We start from the raw sequence: 17,863 nt of genomic DNA on the forward strand, positions 1-17,863 counted from the left end.
TATTAAGTTAGAAAAAGCTATATTAAGCAATCAATAGAAACACTGTGTTCAAATGAAATAATCTTGGCTCCACAACAGGGGTAGGCAAATGTGGCCCTCCAGCTGTTGTTGAACTACAGCTCCCATCATCCTGCAGCCAATAGCATTCCGGAGAGCTGCCTCTCTTCAGTCAGCAAGACTGCAGAGAGCTGTGGGAGCTGGCTGTGCGGTAAGGATGTGCAAACTAGTTTGAATTCGAAGGTTAAAACTTGGACCAAACATGCCAATGCCGGTCCTAGATTGAACAGATCGAGTCTGGTTAGGTTTGAGCCTGTCCGAGTTGGATTGAAGGTTCTAGAGGCCATTTTAGATGTTGTCCTCCATTTTGTGTAGCTTGTGTTGCTCGATTTCATTGGCTGAGCTCTTGATTCCCGAATTGGCCACATGAGCCAATCTTGGTAGGCTTTGTCAGTCCTTGAGAACTGGCACACTATTGGCCAGGGGGGAGGGCAAAGGTGGGGGCTCCAAAGGAGGGAGTTTCAAATCCTGTTTAAAGCCAAGCCTCTGGCCTAGCAAAATCACTCTGGCTGCAGTTGCTGCTGGCTTCTTTCTGGCCTGTTGGTGTGGTGAGGTGAGAGTCTGCTTGGCAGACTGCTGTGTTTTTGTTCCCAATCCCCTATTCCCTTCTGCCTGTTTCTCTGACCCACCCTCTTCTCACTCCTGCTTTAAACCTACCCCCCCCCCCGGTGTGTGTTTGTTCTGCTGCTTTTATTTCTTTTCCCCCTGAGAGAGTGAGTGTCTCTCTGTTTCCCCCTCTCCTCTGGGCCAAGGGGGCCCAGGCCCTTTGGCCTGTGGCCTCTCTCTGGCCTATCTCCCTAACCTAGTCTCCATTTCCCCCTGCCTTTTTTTGCTTTTGGTGGCTGCTGCTTTTAAATCTGTTGGCTGAGTTGAAATAGAGAGTGTGTGTATGTGTGTCCTCCTCCTCAGCTCAGCAGCCACTGCCAGTTGTTTTTATTTTATTCTGGGTTCTTGGGGGTGGGGGTCCTTGTTTTCTCTGGAGCAGGTGCTTTTCTTTGTTAATCCTTTTCTTGCTGTGCTTAGCACACCACCTGTTCCAGAATCCAGCACCTCTCCGTCCTCCCCTCCCCTCCCCTTCCCCTCCACCACTTCCCCAACCCTATCCGCACAGCTTTTTCCTCACCAGCCTTTTAATTTATTTTCTCAGTGTTTTTACATTTAATTTGTTTTGGGGGGTGGGTGAAATAGCTGGAAAGCTTTTCATTCTGCCCTACCCCCGCCCCAGCTGTGCCTGCCCACCCGCGCTGTGCCTGCTGCCACTGGTCTGGATTTCCTTCTTTTTTTCCTCCTGACCAGTGTGTGGGGCAGAAGATCTCCAGGACAATGAGGGGGTAAGTGATTAGTTTTTGTTATCCCCTTTCCCCCCCTGTAGTGTTCCTTAAATAGGGCCTCCTTTTATGTTTGGGTGTGGGGAGGTATATTTTCTGTGTTTTTTCTTTGCAGATTGTTTCTTGTTTCCACAGGTTGTTTCTTGTTTTTACAGGTTCTCCCTTAGTTGCTCCCACATTGTGTATTTTATTGCATTGTTTTTTATTGTATTGTATTGTTGTGGGTTGAATGGGTGGGTAGGCTTATTTTAAAAGGGGTTTTCTTTAAATAGGGTTTCTTTTTTAAAAAGGTTTCCCCCAATAATTTTTTTTAATGAAAAAGTTAGTTTTCCCCCCAAATAGGTTTTTTTAAACCCCCCCCCCCTACATTTTATCTTATTTTTTCACATATTTCCAATTTTTTGAAAAAGCCCCAGGGTCTTTGAGAATATCTGAGCACCATGTGGAGAGCAAAGCTCGCAGCAGGGTGGCAGGCAGAGGTGGGAGGGGTCCCCAAGCTGGTGCAGAAGGCCGGGTTGGGGGTGCAGAGAAGATGCCATCCTGGGTCCCACAGGTCGCTGTTGGTGAATTCTTTGGCCCAGGTAAGGCGGTGGCACGAAGACTCTCCTATCTGGAGGAGCCTGCTGCCACCGAGCCAGTTCCTGGACCAGTAGCGGGTCCATCAGGTGATGCACCATCAGGGCTGAACTCATACATCCACTAAGAATCCAATTTGTGTTTGGGCTTGCTCTGTATGAATTCTCTCAATGAATCCCGATGAAGATCTCTCCATACATATATATACAGACCAGAGAAGCTACTTTGATAGAGACAGATTTGTTAAAAGGACAGTAACTGAAAAAAAATCCTGGGGTGGAAACCATGAACCCCACTGGCTTGGGGCTGCCTGGGGGGAGTTATCGTACAACCCACTGTGCCCCCAGACCCACATTTGGGTGCCTTGGCACACACACACACACAAAGGGGGGGGGAATGGGGCTGCCTCAAATATCCATTATTCCCTATGGGAGAAATGCAAAAATTGAAGAAGAAAAAACTTCAAAAATTCATTAAATATCACAGAAGTGTCCGGTTGCTTTGGGGTTTGGTGGGTGGTTGGTACTCCAGGTGCCAACCATTCACCCCTGCTTTGCACCCCTAGGTGTTCTAAATAGGGAGTAATGGGCTGGTTCTATTCCCCATTATACCCTATGTAGAACCTTTAAGAACCAGTTCGAACTGGGTTCAAATTTGAACCCAACCGGGGCAGGTTCAAGCAAAACCAAACCTACCCACCCTGGTTCAAAGCTGGTTTGAATTCAAACCAAACAGGCCAAGCCAGTTTTGTGCCTTAACGTAAGAACAGCCCACACAGCCAATCGTGCCAGAGTGAGGGAGCAGCTTCTTCCCTCAGGTCTTGTTCCAAGGGGGCAAAACTGTGGAACAAGCATTCAGATGTAACACTGGCACTGCAGAACTGGAGTTAAGGGCAACGAAACTCCACTCTGACCGAAAGTTCAGAGTGGAGTTTGAGGAAGGAAACCATGGGTCCTTTTTCACCATTAACTTCAGTTTCCTCAATTTGGACTTAGGAACCGGTCAAGGGACCTCCAGTTTCCTATTATGTCCAAATTCAGCCACTGTCACTCTGGAGACATACAACCCTCTCTAATTAATGCATTTTTATATTGTCAGTGAACTTCATTTCTGATAAGAATCTGTGTATTTTCAGGTTGACACCATCCTCTTTTTGTTCCTTTATCTTATCTTTGAGTTTTGCAAAATTATGCTACACCATATTAAAACCAATTTTTAAAAAACCATAAATAAAGGCCAGGAAAGTAACATAGCTGCTGTTCAACACAGACAATTCATGGTTTTCTCCATATTTTGTGTTTACTGATTCTTTTCAAATGTAGTCATTGTATGCCAGGATTCACCCTGACACAAGTATTTGATTGAATTGTATAACCTTGAAAAACAGGTTATGATACACATGCTGTCCCAATGTCTAGCATAATAGCAAGAACATCTCTGTTTCAATGATGTTTATAAGTAAGCCCTTCAGATTGCCTGGTAAAGCACTCAGGAAAGCTGATACATCAAGGAATATTCCACGGGATCAAGTGTTGGTTATTTTGTTGATTGAAATCATTGCTTTGCTTAAGCATGACCTTCCTTGACTGATTCTACTGAACTACCTCCATAGTTTGGACTATGCATGTCGGTATTTTCGTACTCATTGATAGAAGACTCTAAAACTCTGTTTTATAAAGTCGACACAATATGGTTCTTTTTTTAATACAAAATGTGCAGAACGTAATACAAGTACAATAATTTTGTTAGTTTGTGCAGTGGCATAGGGAGGGTATAGGCAGCCCCACCCCCCAGCAGTGGCACCCCGCACACACACACACATATGGTGGCAGTCTCCCTGGATGAGCAGCCCGAGGTAGGCTGTCCTGCGCCTGCTGCTCAGCTGGCTTCCACACATGTGCGGTGGCCAGCTGAATGTCAGGGATAGGGCAGCCATGGAGGCTGCCACCACATAGCAGGGTGCCCATTGCAGCAGTGGGGAGAGAAGGGGTGAACACAGCGACCCCAGAAATAACAGGAGGCAAGCCTGGCAGCAGCTGTGTATGAGTTCTTTGAACTTATGTTGGGAGAATGTAAAGAATTCTGAAAAGTTTGTCAGCAAGCGCGATTCTTGTATGTGGCTGCAAATGAAGTCATCTTGGTTTGTCTACTGCAAAAAATCTTAATTTGTCTGCTGCAAAACATTTAATAATCATTTTATTTTTTAAAAATAAGTTCTATTATATGCCTTTTTCAAAGCAGTAAAAAGACCATCAAAGATCTGAACCCTTTTCAGATGTTTTTTGAGAAGTCCATTGTAAGTGTGAATGGCAGGCAAAAGGAATCAGAAATCCCACCCCCAGCATATCCTGGGCTTCAGTCATCCTGCCACTGGTACTCTGTATGTCTGAAGGTGAACACCCTAAGAATGAGTGCTGCCTTTTTCATGAGCAGCAGGCTGGCAGGATGATTGACACACCTTGAGACGTGCTGGGGGTGAGACTTCTGTTTTCCTTTGCCTGCCATTCATGCTTACAGTGGGCTTGTTGAATAAAGTCTGAAAAGGGCTCTCGTTTCACCAAGAACTTGGCATTGAAATGGGCAAGTTCTCCCTTCCCTTCCTCAGAGCAGATTAGCCAATAAAATTGGAAATAGCTCAGCTAAGCATATTTTGCTTAGCCAATCCAAATTCATTCTCCACACCTGAAACCCTCAGCTGTCTCTGATCCTGATCCCTAATCCTCCACCTTCTTCTTCTCTTTAAGCATTTACTGACCAGGCCAGGACTTCAGTAGTACTATTATTATTTTATTTATTTTTATGATTTATTCAATTTCTATACTGTCCTTCCAAAAATGGCTCAGGGAACCATTACACAGAGAAATAACAAACAAATAAGATGGAACCCTGTTCCCACAGGGCTCATCAGTCTAAAAAAACACCCCATAAGATAGATACCAGCAACAGTCACTGGAGGTACTGTGCTGGGGGTGGATAGGACCAGTTACTCTCCCCCTGCTAAATAAAGAGAATCGCCGCATTAAAAGGTGCCTCTTTGCCAAGTTAGCAGGGGTCAGTGGTGGTGTCAAGAGGAGAAAAAGGAATGAAGGAAGTTTTCTCTCCCACCCTCCCCTTTCAGATGTAATGCTAACATACCAGAGCAAAAAGCCCTGCTGGCCACTGGAAACAGTCGATGGCCTTTGGAAAAATGACAACACCCAACAGTATGGATTATTATTCTGGGTTGCTAGCATCATACCAGATCATACCAGATGGGAAAGGGAAGGAGAGAAAATTCTTACCTCTGCTCATTGCCACCATCATTGCATCCTCAGCTTGGTTGGGATGGAGAGGCTGGGTTGGTTGGTGGGATGGATGGGTTTGGGGTGGAAAGAATATTTACAGGCTTGGATTTTAATCCAAGATGGAGAAAAACTCAGGCTCCAATAAACCTCACCATGTGTTTCAGCTGAGAATTTATGAGCCTCTAAAGCTCACTATTGAGTATGAGCCTGATTAACTTCCCCCACAGCTCTCCTTTGCTTATGCATCTGTTAAATGTATTTTATTATGAACACCTTGAATAAATTCTATTTCAGTGCTTCTGTACACTTGTCCTTTTATGACTTTGGTCATTGCTCTGTCTTAAAACATTTTTTCCCCTTATCTTATTTCACATTAATTACACAAAAATATAATTTAAGCAATTGTATAGCAAATACAGTATGAAATTAAGTGAACAAGAAAGAAAAGGAAAAGGCAATGATTTGGAACTAACTCATATTTCCAAATGCAGAGGTTTGTTTTGTAACCTTAAAAATGTGCTTCAATGAGCAGCCAGTGGTCAGCTTTTAGATGTTCTGGATGTCCTAAGATGTTGCATATCACTGTGGAGTGAGGCTGCACACTAGTGTTATATGTGTGCAGAAGGAGGCTCCTACACACATATCCCTGCTTGGATGAGAGACCATGTAGGCCCACATGCTTTTCTGCTTTGATCCAGAACCCGGGGTTGTACAAGTGTAGCCAGGTTTTGTTCATTTATTTTAAGAAATGCCCACCAATCAGCTGTTTGGGATAGGAGTGAGAAGTCACCCACCGGCCAGCTGATGAGATTCCTGGTTCTTTTATTCAGTTACAGTATATGCACAGTTCTGGGCTCTGTGTATGTTCTGTTGGATCAAGGTACTTGTTTATGATACTATTTTCACCGTATTATGGTTTCGGATCATATTATGTATGTTTTCTTATTCTAAACATCTTCTTTTGAATATGGCATCTGTCTTAATCAGTGGCGTATCGGGGGGAAACGGCGCTCAGGGCAAGCTCTGGCCGGCCCTGAAATGGTGCCCCCCCCAGCGGCCCCCACATACCTGTGAGGGCGCGGCGGCACCCCCCAGGTGGCAGATCGCGGTGGCAGCGATTCGGCGGCGGGTCACCCGCCGAGTCGCCCACCGAGTGCTGCGGGCGTGCAGCGCGGCAGCGGCGATGTGGCGGTGGTGTGGGCGGCAGTGATGTGGCAGTGGTGTGGGCGGCGGCGGTGGGTCGCCCGCCGAGTGTGGCGGTGGCTGGCTGGCGGCGGTGGGCTGTAGTGCGGCCCGAGCAGCGGCAGATCGCCGGCCGAGGAGTTCAAGCAGAGCGACGCCGAGCCTGCCTTCTGGCCCGGCGTCGCTTCCCAACTGCGCAGGTGCGCCTGTGCAGTTGGGAAGCGACACCGGGCCAGAAGGCAGGCTTGGCGTCGCTCTGCCTGAACTCCTCGGCGGGCGATCCACCGCCGCTCGGGCCGCGCTACAGGCAGCCCATTGCCGCCAGCCACCGTCGCACTCCGCGGGCGACCCGCCGCCGCCGCTCACCACCGCCACATTGCCGCACGCACGCCGCCACTCAGCGGGCGATCCGGGGGGGCAGGGGGAAGCCACTTTTTGGTGCCCCCCACGTGACCCGCTGGGGTGGCACCCGGGGCACGTGCCTCCCTGCCCCCCCTATCGTTACGCCCCTGGTCTTAATTTTCTTGGAGAGAATGATGTGTTTCTTTTTAGACTTAATTAGATGGATCCAACTTTGATGGGCCGCATTCGCATGTAACAGGAAACTGCAGTTAAATGGGCCAGAGGCTGAAATTTGTGAACGTCTGAATGTGTGAAACTGCGGTTTTGCGTCAAAAGTGACCTGCAGTTTCCTTCGCCAAACTCCAATTTGAACCTTCAGTTTCAACCTTCAGTGGGTTTTGCCAGCCTAACCTGAGGTTTTGCACCAGCAGCATTACATATGAAAGTGGGCTCTGCCATAACTATGGTTTGGGGCTATTTCCTGAACCGCAATCAGAGAGAGAGAGAGTTGCCCAGACCCGCCTGGGATTGCGTCCACTCCCTGCCTGCGGTGCTTCTTATTGGCTGCCTCTCAGCACTTGCCCTACCCCTGTCTCTGATCTGAATGCAGTTGCCCAGCAACAGGGATGCCAGAACTTCCCACCCCAAGCTTTCAAGCCTGTCAAATGGAAAAGTCACGTGGGGGATGCCCTCTCACCACTCTCTTAGATATCTTTGTGTTTAGATATGCTAAATATCAGCAATCAATTAAAAACAGTTTCATTTTAATTTAATTATTTTATATAGAAGTTTTGCAAGAGAACCATGAACTGCATGAATGTGCTCCTCATATTTTGGCTTTATGTATTATTTCCCCATAAAGACAGGGCAAATAGAAAAGAGCTGAGTTATGGGTCCTTCTATAGAAGCTGGCATATCCCACCCCCCTTTAGCCACCAACTAGAAGCATTTGGAAACACAACAGGATTTTAATATTAATTAGTTGTTTAAAGTGTCATCCTGCCCTACTCCATGCAAACATGTTTTTGGAAAACAGTGTCAGAACATCTCTTGCATCAGTACTCCCTGTCAAACATCATTTTACAACACAAATTCAGCCAGCTGTTTAGTTCTTTGGTGCCACTGAAAGCCCACATTTTCTTGATGTACACAGAAATGAATGCATGCAGAAATTTCATTTAATAGCCATATCTAAAAAGATGTACATTCACTGTGGTTTCAATACAAATATGATTTTAAACATTTTTTTAAAAAAACCTGATGACAGTGTTGCAAATCAAATCAAACCAATCATTATTATGGTCTTTGACCAGCATAAAGTAGGTAACATCAGATTACATTGGATTGCATATATATTACATAAAAATGGCATTTACATGGTGATTAAAATCTTAAATTCCCCCAAACAGTATTACAAATAATTCTTGAGGATGATCTCATCATCTTCTCCTTGCCTTTTCTATATTTTCCACATGTTGCTAGAGGCACGCATCCTGCCATGTTAAATGCAACTCCCCTTGCAGCTCAGAAGTGCTGTGCAGAGGGAGGGAGGGAGGGAGGGAAAGAGAGGGTGCACACACATCCTGAGTTTAGTGCAATGCAAGGTATTTCTTCTGCACATTGAAAACCCTGGAGCTCTACATCTGTAAGGGGGGAAATAGCACAGATATCTCTGGCTGACAGAGCTACTAGTGTCTTGCAAAAATTGTGAGGGAAGGTTAAAAAAAATGGTGGGAAAATGGTGGGAAGGTTCTCAAGAGGGTTCCATACATCTTTAAGTTGCTGCCATATTTCACCTAGGGTAAAATTCAAGATGCAGCTGGAGGGTCCTGAATTTTGAGAGAATATCAATTGTTCTTAAGAGCAGCAGCAACATTTCATGGGGTAGGGAGAATTCACATGTCTCTACTATAATTTATGAACAGCAGTAAAGTTATAATTGACAGAGTCTCTGATTCTATCGCTGACCTTTGTGGGGGTGGGGGAATCACTGGTCATTCAACTGTTTTGAATGTCCTCAAAAATTCCTCAGCTGTTTCACCTGGAAAGTAGCTTCTAACTTCACTTCCAGTGTTGCTTTAGGCAAATTTTTGGTGGCACCTCTATGACAGATCAAGCCTCCAGATATTGTGTATCTCCATGGTATAATTAAAAGGGGAAAAAAACCCTCAGAAATTTAATTTATGCATATCATGCATACTTTATCCATTATTATCGCAGAAACCCTGTCCCTTTTCTCCACCATCCATGCCATATGCACTACCAACTGTTCTTTCTTTTCAAAGTTGTCCTTCAGGCAGAACAGTCTTTGCCATTTTCATTTTCACTAAGTATTTAAATTTAAAACATGATATCTCCACTTGATGGACCCACCCTTGGCAGATGGGATGTCTTCTGTAACAAAGAGCCTTAGCATATGCAAGGAATTACATGAGCAATCAAAAATGACAGCATCGGATACAGAGTGAAAATCTAAGATTCTCCCACAGTGTGTCTTGATACACGTCCTTGCCAAATAAAATATTTGCATTTGTTATCTGTTGCTGTTTAAATGTGCATACTCAAGTTTATCTCTGTGCTTGTCAAGGGACACTAGAAAACTAGGGGCCTAGTTAATTGGGTCTATCAATGGAAGAAATCCATGCTGATCACCAAGTATTCCCTTATGATACGTTCTAGTAAAACTTAAAGGCAAGTGAAGTCTGCTTACTCACTGTGACAGACACAGTCAGCTGCTGTTGGGGAAATTTCATCACTAAATATGTTCTTCATTAATTTGAGTTACCTTTGTATCTGTTCTGAAACATGCAACAATACACACTGAGGCTATTCTCATGTGCACCCTGACCCAAACTAGGAAAACCAAGCCTGGGTTAGGTTGTGCATGAGAACCACCAGGATCAGGCCCGATCCAGGTGGGGCAGCACACCTAGCCCTGCTTTGAGCAAGCCCTTAACCTGGCTCTGGGATCATGTGTTCGCTGTGGCTATGTTTAGCCCCAGCGGACCCAGAGACCGGCACCTAGAGTGCCTTCTCCTGGGGGAATCCCCCAATGCATTGCATGTGTAGTGCGGTGCATTGTGGGATCTCCGGCAGCTGGGACACATCATCTTGGCCGCCAGAGCTCTGCACTGCATCATGCAGCATGGATAGTCTGGGAGCACAGTCCACGCTCCCAGCAACAAAACATTACTCTTCTGGGGGGAAGGTGAGTTTAGCCAGCCTTTCTTCCCCCACCCCCACCCTGTGCCCTGCTCGGTCGTGTGAACAGCCTCAATTAGTGGTAGCAAAGATGGCTAGCCAAAGTTTTGGGTTTCATCTCCTGAGCTGCATCATTGAGCAGATGTTTCTAAGTGTCTAATCTGTTTGATTTGTTAGCAAGTTTGAATTCCAACTTTATTATATAACATTATTTCCAGTTTGCAAGTATACACTGGATAATGGAGGTTAAATCAGGGGTCTTGTTCTGCTCTATAAAGAACAAGGCATTGGAAGTGGGAGGGCCTTACATATATTACTTACTCCTGCCCTGCTTCTTGTGTCCATCAGAATTTGGGATTATAAAGGTCAAGGTCAAATGAGGAGGCAGAGAAGAAGAAAATCACTACCAAGGCATAGGGCTCAGATAAATGAACATACATTGTGGTAACCCATTTGGGCTTGTATAGCAGTTTCCTGCTTGTATCAAGCTGTTCATATGTAAAGAGGGGGCTATTTTATCATTCATAGGAACCCAGAGAGAGAGTTATTAAACACTTCTCTTAGCACTGCTGCTTTGATCAAACTGGAACCTCCAGGTGTCTGCGCTATATTAAAAAGGAGAACCAGGTGATCCAGCCATGGACATTTTACATATAGTTTGGGCTTTGGTAATAATTACAACAACCCTCCAGAGTGTTTCAAGCTTACAAGATTGCTGACAGCATCAAACAGATGATATGACTTCCAAACACACTTTAAGAAAAGGGTTTCACAGAGCTTTTTCAATCTGTGGCTTTTCTCTTCTGAGACCAGAAGAAATGAGTGTTGCTTTCAACTAGTTCCGAATTCCTCCCAGGAAGCACAACACAACACAGCCTGCCTCTACTGTCAGTTTTTCATAATGCTACTTAAAGCAGGCCAGTGCTATTCTTATATTGCAGTGGGAGGCTGAGGCCGAAATGGGTTTGCCTTCAACTGCCTGAGCCTTGTGAGTTTATGGCTGTAATGAGAATTGAACTGGGGCCTTCCTGGGCCACATTCTGAGCTACTGTGCTACCAGCTCTCTTACCCACAGCATTCACCCTGATAATAATGAGACAGTCTGTACCATGGAGTTGTCATGATTTAATGTGACCATTTCTTCTTCCAAATAGTGCAGCAGAGAGTGTGAGGTCACATTTCCAAGCAAATTTAATTCGCAGCCCAGGTATTTGATGGGTTTGTGAGCTATAACGATAAAGCTCCCTCTGACAAAAGAGAAGCTGCTTCAGCTGCTCTCCTCTGAAGATAATTAATTCTACTATAGGATGGAAGAGAAATATTTTACCTTCATGGTGCCCAACAAATTCTACCAGCATTGCATTTATCAAGAAAAACGTGTTCCTATTAGATTCTATTCTTAAAATGATCAAAACGGCTCAGATAAGGCAAAAGCGGAGGCAGTCCAAAAAATAAATTGATTTATTTGTTTAAAATATGTATAACCTAGCTGTATTTGTAAAACCAGAGCAACTTTCAACAAACACTATGCAAAATAAATGTATATTTTAACTACACGGGATGTAATCTTAGGCAGAGCTTGATAAACTAAGCTCCATAGGATCCAATGTGTTTAGAGGCATCTAACTCTGTATAAGATCAGCCTGGCAAGTAGCCATATATAACATATATAACTGGTGGTTATGGATGTGCATTCCCATTCCCATAAAATGACACATCCAGCAAAGTTCAAGAGGCATTGTTATGCAGATGCAGGGAGGGAGATACACATAGGCAGTGTGCATAATAAACTTAATTATATAACACAATTTATGTTTGTTCTACTGCTGCTTAAGATAGAGGGTTCTCCCTCAAGAATGTGCACCTTTCCTATTAGATGCACACAGCAATCTGAATGACCATCCCTTGTGCAATATCAAATTGAAGACTGTCCTTTCATTTCTCTATTCTGACACATTTAAATGATTCCCCCCCCCCATTTCTTCTACTCCCCATCCCCCATGTGCCTATCCCTTGTCTCTGTTTTTTTGGAGTTCACAGGACATCAACATATAGCTCAGAATCCTAACTCATCATTGCTTTGCATTTTGGTGTGTCAGCCAGGACCACAATCAATTGAAGCGCTAGGCTCCCAGGAGAGAAACTATTCTTGTTTCTTGTTTCAAACCTAGCAGAAGCAGAAAGGGCTGTGTAACTCACAAGGAGGTTTGTTCTCCTGGGATTTCCAACGCAATTTTTACTCAAGCAAAGCCAAAGTACAAACGTAAGGTTGAAAGGAGTAGTAGAGAACTTGGTCTGGAAAGACGACATTCCAAATGCAAGGAAGGACTATTGGACAGCCAAAACAAAATGCTTCAGAGGCTGTTAGAAGAAAAAGCCTCTGACTCTCTGGCTCTGTGAACTTATGCTTGGACTAATCATCCTCTGACATTTAGCTGATGATGAAAGGATACGATGGAATGGAGCATGATCTAAAGCCATAATACTGAACAAAGCATAACTGGCATTTATAAACATGGTTATCTGGCTGCAAGTGAATAATTTCATAGGCTGAAAGAATTTCTGCTAGAATTATCACAATATTTGATAGAAGTAATGCTTAACATCCCACTGTGTTCAATGAAGCTTACCCCTAAGTAATTATGCCAGGGTTGCAGCCCTTGTTCATTAAACTAATAACAAAAGCAAAATATTTATTGCTATTATCTTCTAATGTTTTACAATGTCCACACAGCATTTCACAGGATTGAAACAGGTCTAGGCAACATCCAGACTAGTCAGTCATGACTAATCACCATTAAACTAAATAAAATCAGCTTAGTCTAGATGCCCATTGTTTCTGTACTTGCTGATGTTCCCTTTGAGTTAATGGATGAGAAATTCCATCCATGCATCTCTTTGCAGTTCCAGATTTATTTTCTCCACTGAGCTACATAAGAACAGCCCTGCTGGATCAGGCTCGAGGCCCATCTAGACCATCATCCTATTTCACACAGTGGCCCACCAAGTGCCTCCAAGAAGTAGCGAGTGAAGGCTTGCCTCCTCTCCTGCCATTGCTCCCCTGCAACTGGTATTTATTTATTTATTTATAAACCGCCCCATCCAGATGCTCTGGGTGGTGTACAACAACTTTTTAAAAAGACATAAAACCCACAAATCAAACACAATGCTAAAAACAATATAAAAACAATTAAAAATGATTAAAACTATTTAAAACCAATTAAGATACTTTTAAAAACAACAGCATCTTGCCTCTTTAGCAGCATCTTGCTGCTGAGGCTGAAAATTGGACTTACATTAGCTACTTTCCAGTCCTCTGGTACAGAGCCTGATTGTAGGGACAAGTTACATATGTTTGCTAGGAGATCAGCAATTTCAAATTTGAGTTCCTTCAGAACTCTTGGGTGGATGCTATCTGGCCCTATTGATTTGTTCACTTTTAGTTTTTCAAGGCAGTTTAGAACATCTTCCCTTGTCACCTCAAATGGGCCCATTTCTTCAGCCTCCAGGCCTGAGAAGCTCAGCTCTAGGGATGTGCAAACCAGCTCAGCGTCAAACTGGTACAGCATTCAACCGATGTGGTTCAACAGTTCAGGGTTGAACTGAACCACCCCCAGTTTGGTTCAACCATGGACCAACCCCCCGCCCCGCCATTTGGGCTTCCCTCATGAATGGTCCCCCTCCCCAAATCACTTAACCCCTGGGGGGCTTCTCCAAGGCTATGAGGGGAGTCCGCAGAGGTTCCCCATCCCTCCACCAGCCTCCGTTATGAAGTAAATCACCCTGTTTGGGTGTCCTTCAGCCCTTTCCAGGTCTTCCCTCCATTGCGTTGGCCATTTTGGTGGCCACCGTGCATGCCTAGTGGGCCTCCACATGGCCTGGGTCATGACTTGGCCATGCAGAGGCCCATTCAGCATGTGCAGCAGCCTCCAAAATGGATACCGCAACAAAGGGAATGCCCGGAACGAGTCAAACACCCAAATGGGGTGATTTAATGCACAACGGAGCCCGTCGGGGAGGGGGAACCTCCATCCCTCCCTCCCCACATGGCCTTGGAGACAGGGGTGTAATGATAGGGGGCAGGCAGGGCACGTGCCCTGGGCGCCACCCCGGCGGGTCACGTGGGGGCGCCCAAAAGTGGCATCCCCCGCCCGCCCCCCTGGATCGCCCACTGAGTGTGGCGGCGGGTGTGCGGCGGCAGTGGTGGGCGGCGGCAGCGGGTCGCCCGCCGAGCACGGCGTTGGCTGGCGGCGATGTAGCGGCCCGAAGCGGCGGTGGATCGCTCGCCGAGGAGTGCAGGCAGAGCAACGCCGAGGCCTGCCGTCTGGCCCGGCATCGCTCTGCCTGCACTCCTCGGCGGGCGATCCGCCGCCGCTCAGGCCGCTACAGCCAATCGCCGCCAGCCACCAGCAACTGCCGCACTCGGCGGGCAACCCGCTGCTGCCCACCACCGCCGAATCACCGCCACCGCCGCCACACTCGGCGGGCGACCCGCCGCTGCCCGCCACCGCCAAATCGCCGCCACCGCTGGCGATCTGCCACCTGGGGCACTGCCGCACCGACGGCAAAGGTATGTGGGGGCCGGGGGTGAGGGGGGGCGCCATTTCAGGGCCAGAGCTTGCCCTGGGCACCGTTTCCCCCTGATACGCCACTGCGTGGAGAATCCCCTCAGAAGGGGTAAGTGAAAAATGGTTTTTTTAAAAGCAACGTTTGTACACACACACTCCCGAACCGGGTGGGTTCGAGGGGGGGGGGGACCAAACTGGCCCGGTTCCATTCGGGTCTGATTTGGGCTCAAACCAAACTGGGCCAGCTGGTTTCATGCACACCCCTTTTAAGTTCTGGAGAGGGTATATGGGCAGTATTCTCCGCTGTGATGACAGATGCAAAGAACTCATTCAGTTTCTTTGCAATCTCCTTATTCTCCTTAATAATCCCTTTCACACCCTCATCATCTAGGTGTCCAACCGCTTCCCTGGCAGGTTTTCTGTTTCTGATATATTTAAAGCTGTTTTTGTTATTCCCTTGACACTTCTAGCTATATGTTCCTCAAACTCTCTTTTTGTATCCCTTATTGTCTCTTGGCATTTCCAGAGTTTATGTTCCTTTCTGTTCTCTTCATTTGGGCAGGACTTCCATTTTCTTAAGGAAGTCTTCTTCCCTTTTATCGCTTCCCTGACTCTACTTATTAGCCACGCTGGTGTCCTCCTCAACTTGGTGGTACCTTTTCTTATTTTTGGTATACATTCTAACTCAGCTTCTATTATTGTGGTTTTAAATAAGTCCCATGCTTTCTGGAGTGATTTGACCCTCCTGACTTTTCCTTTCAGATTCCTTTTTACCAGTCCCCTCATTTTTGAGAAGTTTCCTCTTCTGAAGTCCAATACATCTGTGTTGGACTTCCTTGGCAGTACTCCACTTGCATATAAACTGAATTGGATCACACTATGGTCACTGTTCTCCAATGGTTCTACAACCCTGTTTTCTTGCACCAGGTCCTGGGCACCACTCAGGATTAAGTCTAAGGTTACCTTCTCTCTCATTGGTTCTGCAACCAACTGTTCTAAGGCACAGTCATTTAGTATGTCTACTTGAATGTGAATTTACACAGTCTGTGTGTGCGTAATTGAAGTTGCCGTTATTACAGCTCTGTCTCTCTTTTGTGCTTCTCTGATTTCTTCTCCAGCTCCAGGTCACTCTCAGCATTTTGATCCTGATGGCAAAAGCACGCCCCTAGTAACATATTTCCTTTCAGCCCTCGTATCGTCACCCATAATGATTCTGTGGAGTCCAGTCCTCCTAGGTTTTCTAGCTTGTTGGATTCTATCCCTCCTTTCATATAAAGTGCTACACCACCCCCAATCCTCCCTTCCTTGTCCTTTCTGTAGAGTTTGTATCTAGGAATAACAGTGTCCACTGATTATCATTGTTCCACCAGGTTTCGTTATGTCCACTATATCTACTGTATGTTTCATTAGCAACCAAGCACTCCAACTCACCCATCTTGGCTCAGAAGCTTCTGGCATTGGTATATAAACGCCTGTAAGCCAAATCTCTTATCTGACATTGGCATGTGCTATCTCCCTTACTTTTATTCAACCTTTTCCACCAGATGACAGGTGTTTCTGTCTGTGATATTCCTGAATCTGTTCTGCCCCCTTCAGGTTTATCCAAAATGTTTGCACCCTCACACCTTAGGGGACTCTGCCTGCCAAACCAGCTTCCACCCAGTTCCTGTCGGCAATCCCCCAGGCATCATTTTAAAAGCTGCTCTGCAACCTTTTTGATTTTAAGTAAATGCAGGGGCCCTTGTAGATGTGGGAGTGCCCTGTGTGTTCTGAAGCTTCTTTTGCCATATGGAGTCACTGAACTAGGGTGAATCCAGGAAACATTTTTCAAATTGGCTTCCTTCCTCCTCATAAACTAATCTCTGAGGATTGATGAATACAAGCTCCTGCCTTGGAGAAGCTGTCAGAGTTGATAACCTTCTGTTCCTCTGATTCCAATAAATGCACATATCAGGAGAGCTTAAGGGACCTACACCTGATCACTTGCAAACATGGCCGCAAGCTTGGCCTGAGGAAATCAAGCTCTAGTCATCAGACAACTAGGGATTGGGAAGCTCTCCCCACAGAAAACAACAAGTGGATGGCAGTATCTTTAGATGTGTTTAGAGGGAAAGTTGATCCTGAATTATAATCTGGGCTGCAAGATTTAATTGAGATTGAGACTAATCGACTAACCATTTTATGTTTTTAATTGCATATGTAAATCTATATTCTTCCTTTCCAACTGCAAGCTCATTCAAGGAGGCTAACAGAAAGGGTTAAAAACAATAATTATAATAAATAAACAGAAGGAAACAGAATTTTGAACGCAGCAAAAGGGATCCCAAACACCTGAGAGTCAGTAAAATAAGAGAACAGAAAATAATTGAAGGCTTGCTGAAAAAGCCAAGTTTTCAATTGACACTGTAAAATGGACAAACTGGGTGCAAAACCAATCTCTATGCTTAACTGCAACTTAAAATGTATTACCTTAATATCTGATAAAACTGTTATTTCATGTTTTATAAGAATCACACTCTGACCAGCAGTTTCTAAAATCAGAATAACTTATGTTAAAAGCTATTCCTCTGAATAAAAGGAAATATCAAAGAAACTATCAAGCAATTTTGAAAACTCAGTACACAAATTCCCCAATGCAATCTCGGTTTTATGATACAGTGAGGTCATTCACACAAGCAGAAACTGTGTTCTACTCCTGTTTGGAAGCTGTGTGTGCTCCCAATTTTCAGTTGTGTGGAAGCAAGGTAAGAGGAAAACCTAGTAGCCTTTCCTCCTACCTTGCTTCCACACAGTCACTTCTCCCTTTTCCTACCTAGTTGTTTGCACCCACACAACCGAAAATTGGGAGCACACACAACTCCTAAACCTGACTAGAACCCAGTTTTCGTTTATGTGAATGACCTCAATGTGTAAGTGAACCTACACTGAAGAATAAACAAAGCTCCTTAAGAGCAGAAACGAATAACAGTCTAATGTGTGTTGGTTAACTCTCAAAAAGGTTAAAAACATCAAATTCAGAAATATCATGACCTGACTTTAATGACCCAGTAATAGGCTGACATTTGCAGTATCTTTTTTTTTGTGTGTAATACCGTCCCATATGCAAAGATCAGCTCACGCAATGTAGCTGCTTATCTCAAAGGAGAAAATATGAGTAATAATTGTACAAGAGAGGTTAATAACAGGTCCAGCCTAGCTTTTTATCAGTCTTCATAGAAAATGAACTGAGGAGAGCTGTCAGCTTGATTAGAAAAGGGAGAGGAGGGACAGATCCATATGGGAGGCATCAGACAGGAAGAAGCTGGGTTGCGGGTGGGGTAGGCTT

The 17,863-nt window shown here is 45.2% G+C and overlaps 1 long non-coding RNA gene across 1 annotated transcript in view; it reads left to right on the forward strand.

The window, feature by feature from the left end:
• The first annotated feature begins 649 nt into the window (after positions 1-649).
• Positions 650-17,863, forward strand: part of LOC128349218 (uncharacterized) — a 245,817-nt gene continuing 228,603 nt past the window's right edge. The window contains exon 1 of the long non-coding RNA XR_008318628.1: positions 650-1,388. This is a non-coding gene — a long non-coding RNA (uncharacterized LOC128349218). The remainder of the gene's footprint in view (positions 1,389-17,863) is intronic.

Source organism: Hemicordylus capensis, chromosome 3 (assembly GCF_027244095.1).
Source record: "Hemicordylus capensis ecotype Gifberg chromosome 3, rHemCap1.1.pri, whole genome shotgun sequence".
In the NCBI taxonomy this organism is placed as follows: domain Eukaryota; kingdom Metazoa; phylum Chordata; class Lepidosauria; order Squamata; family Cordylidae; genus Hemicordylus; species Hemicordylus capensis.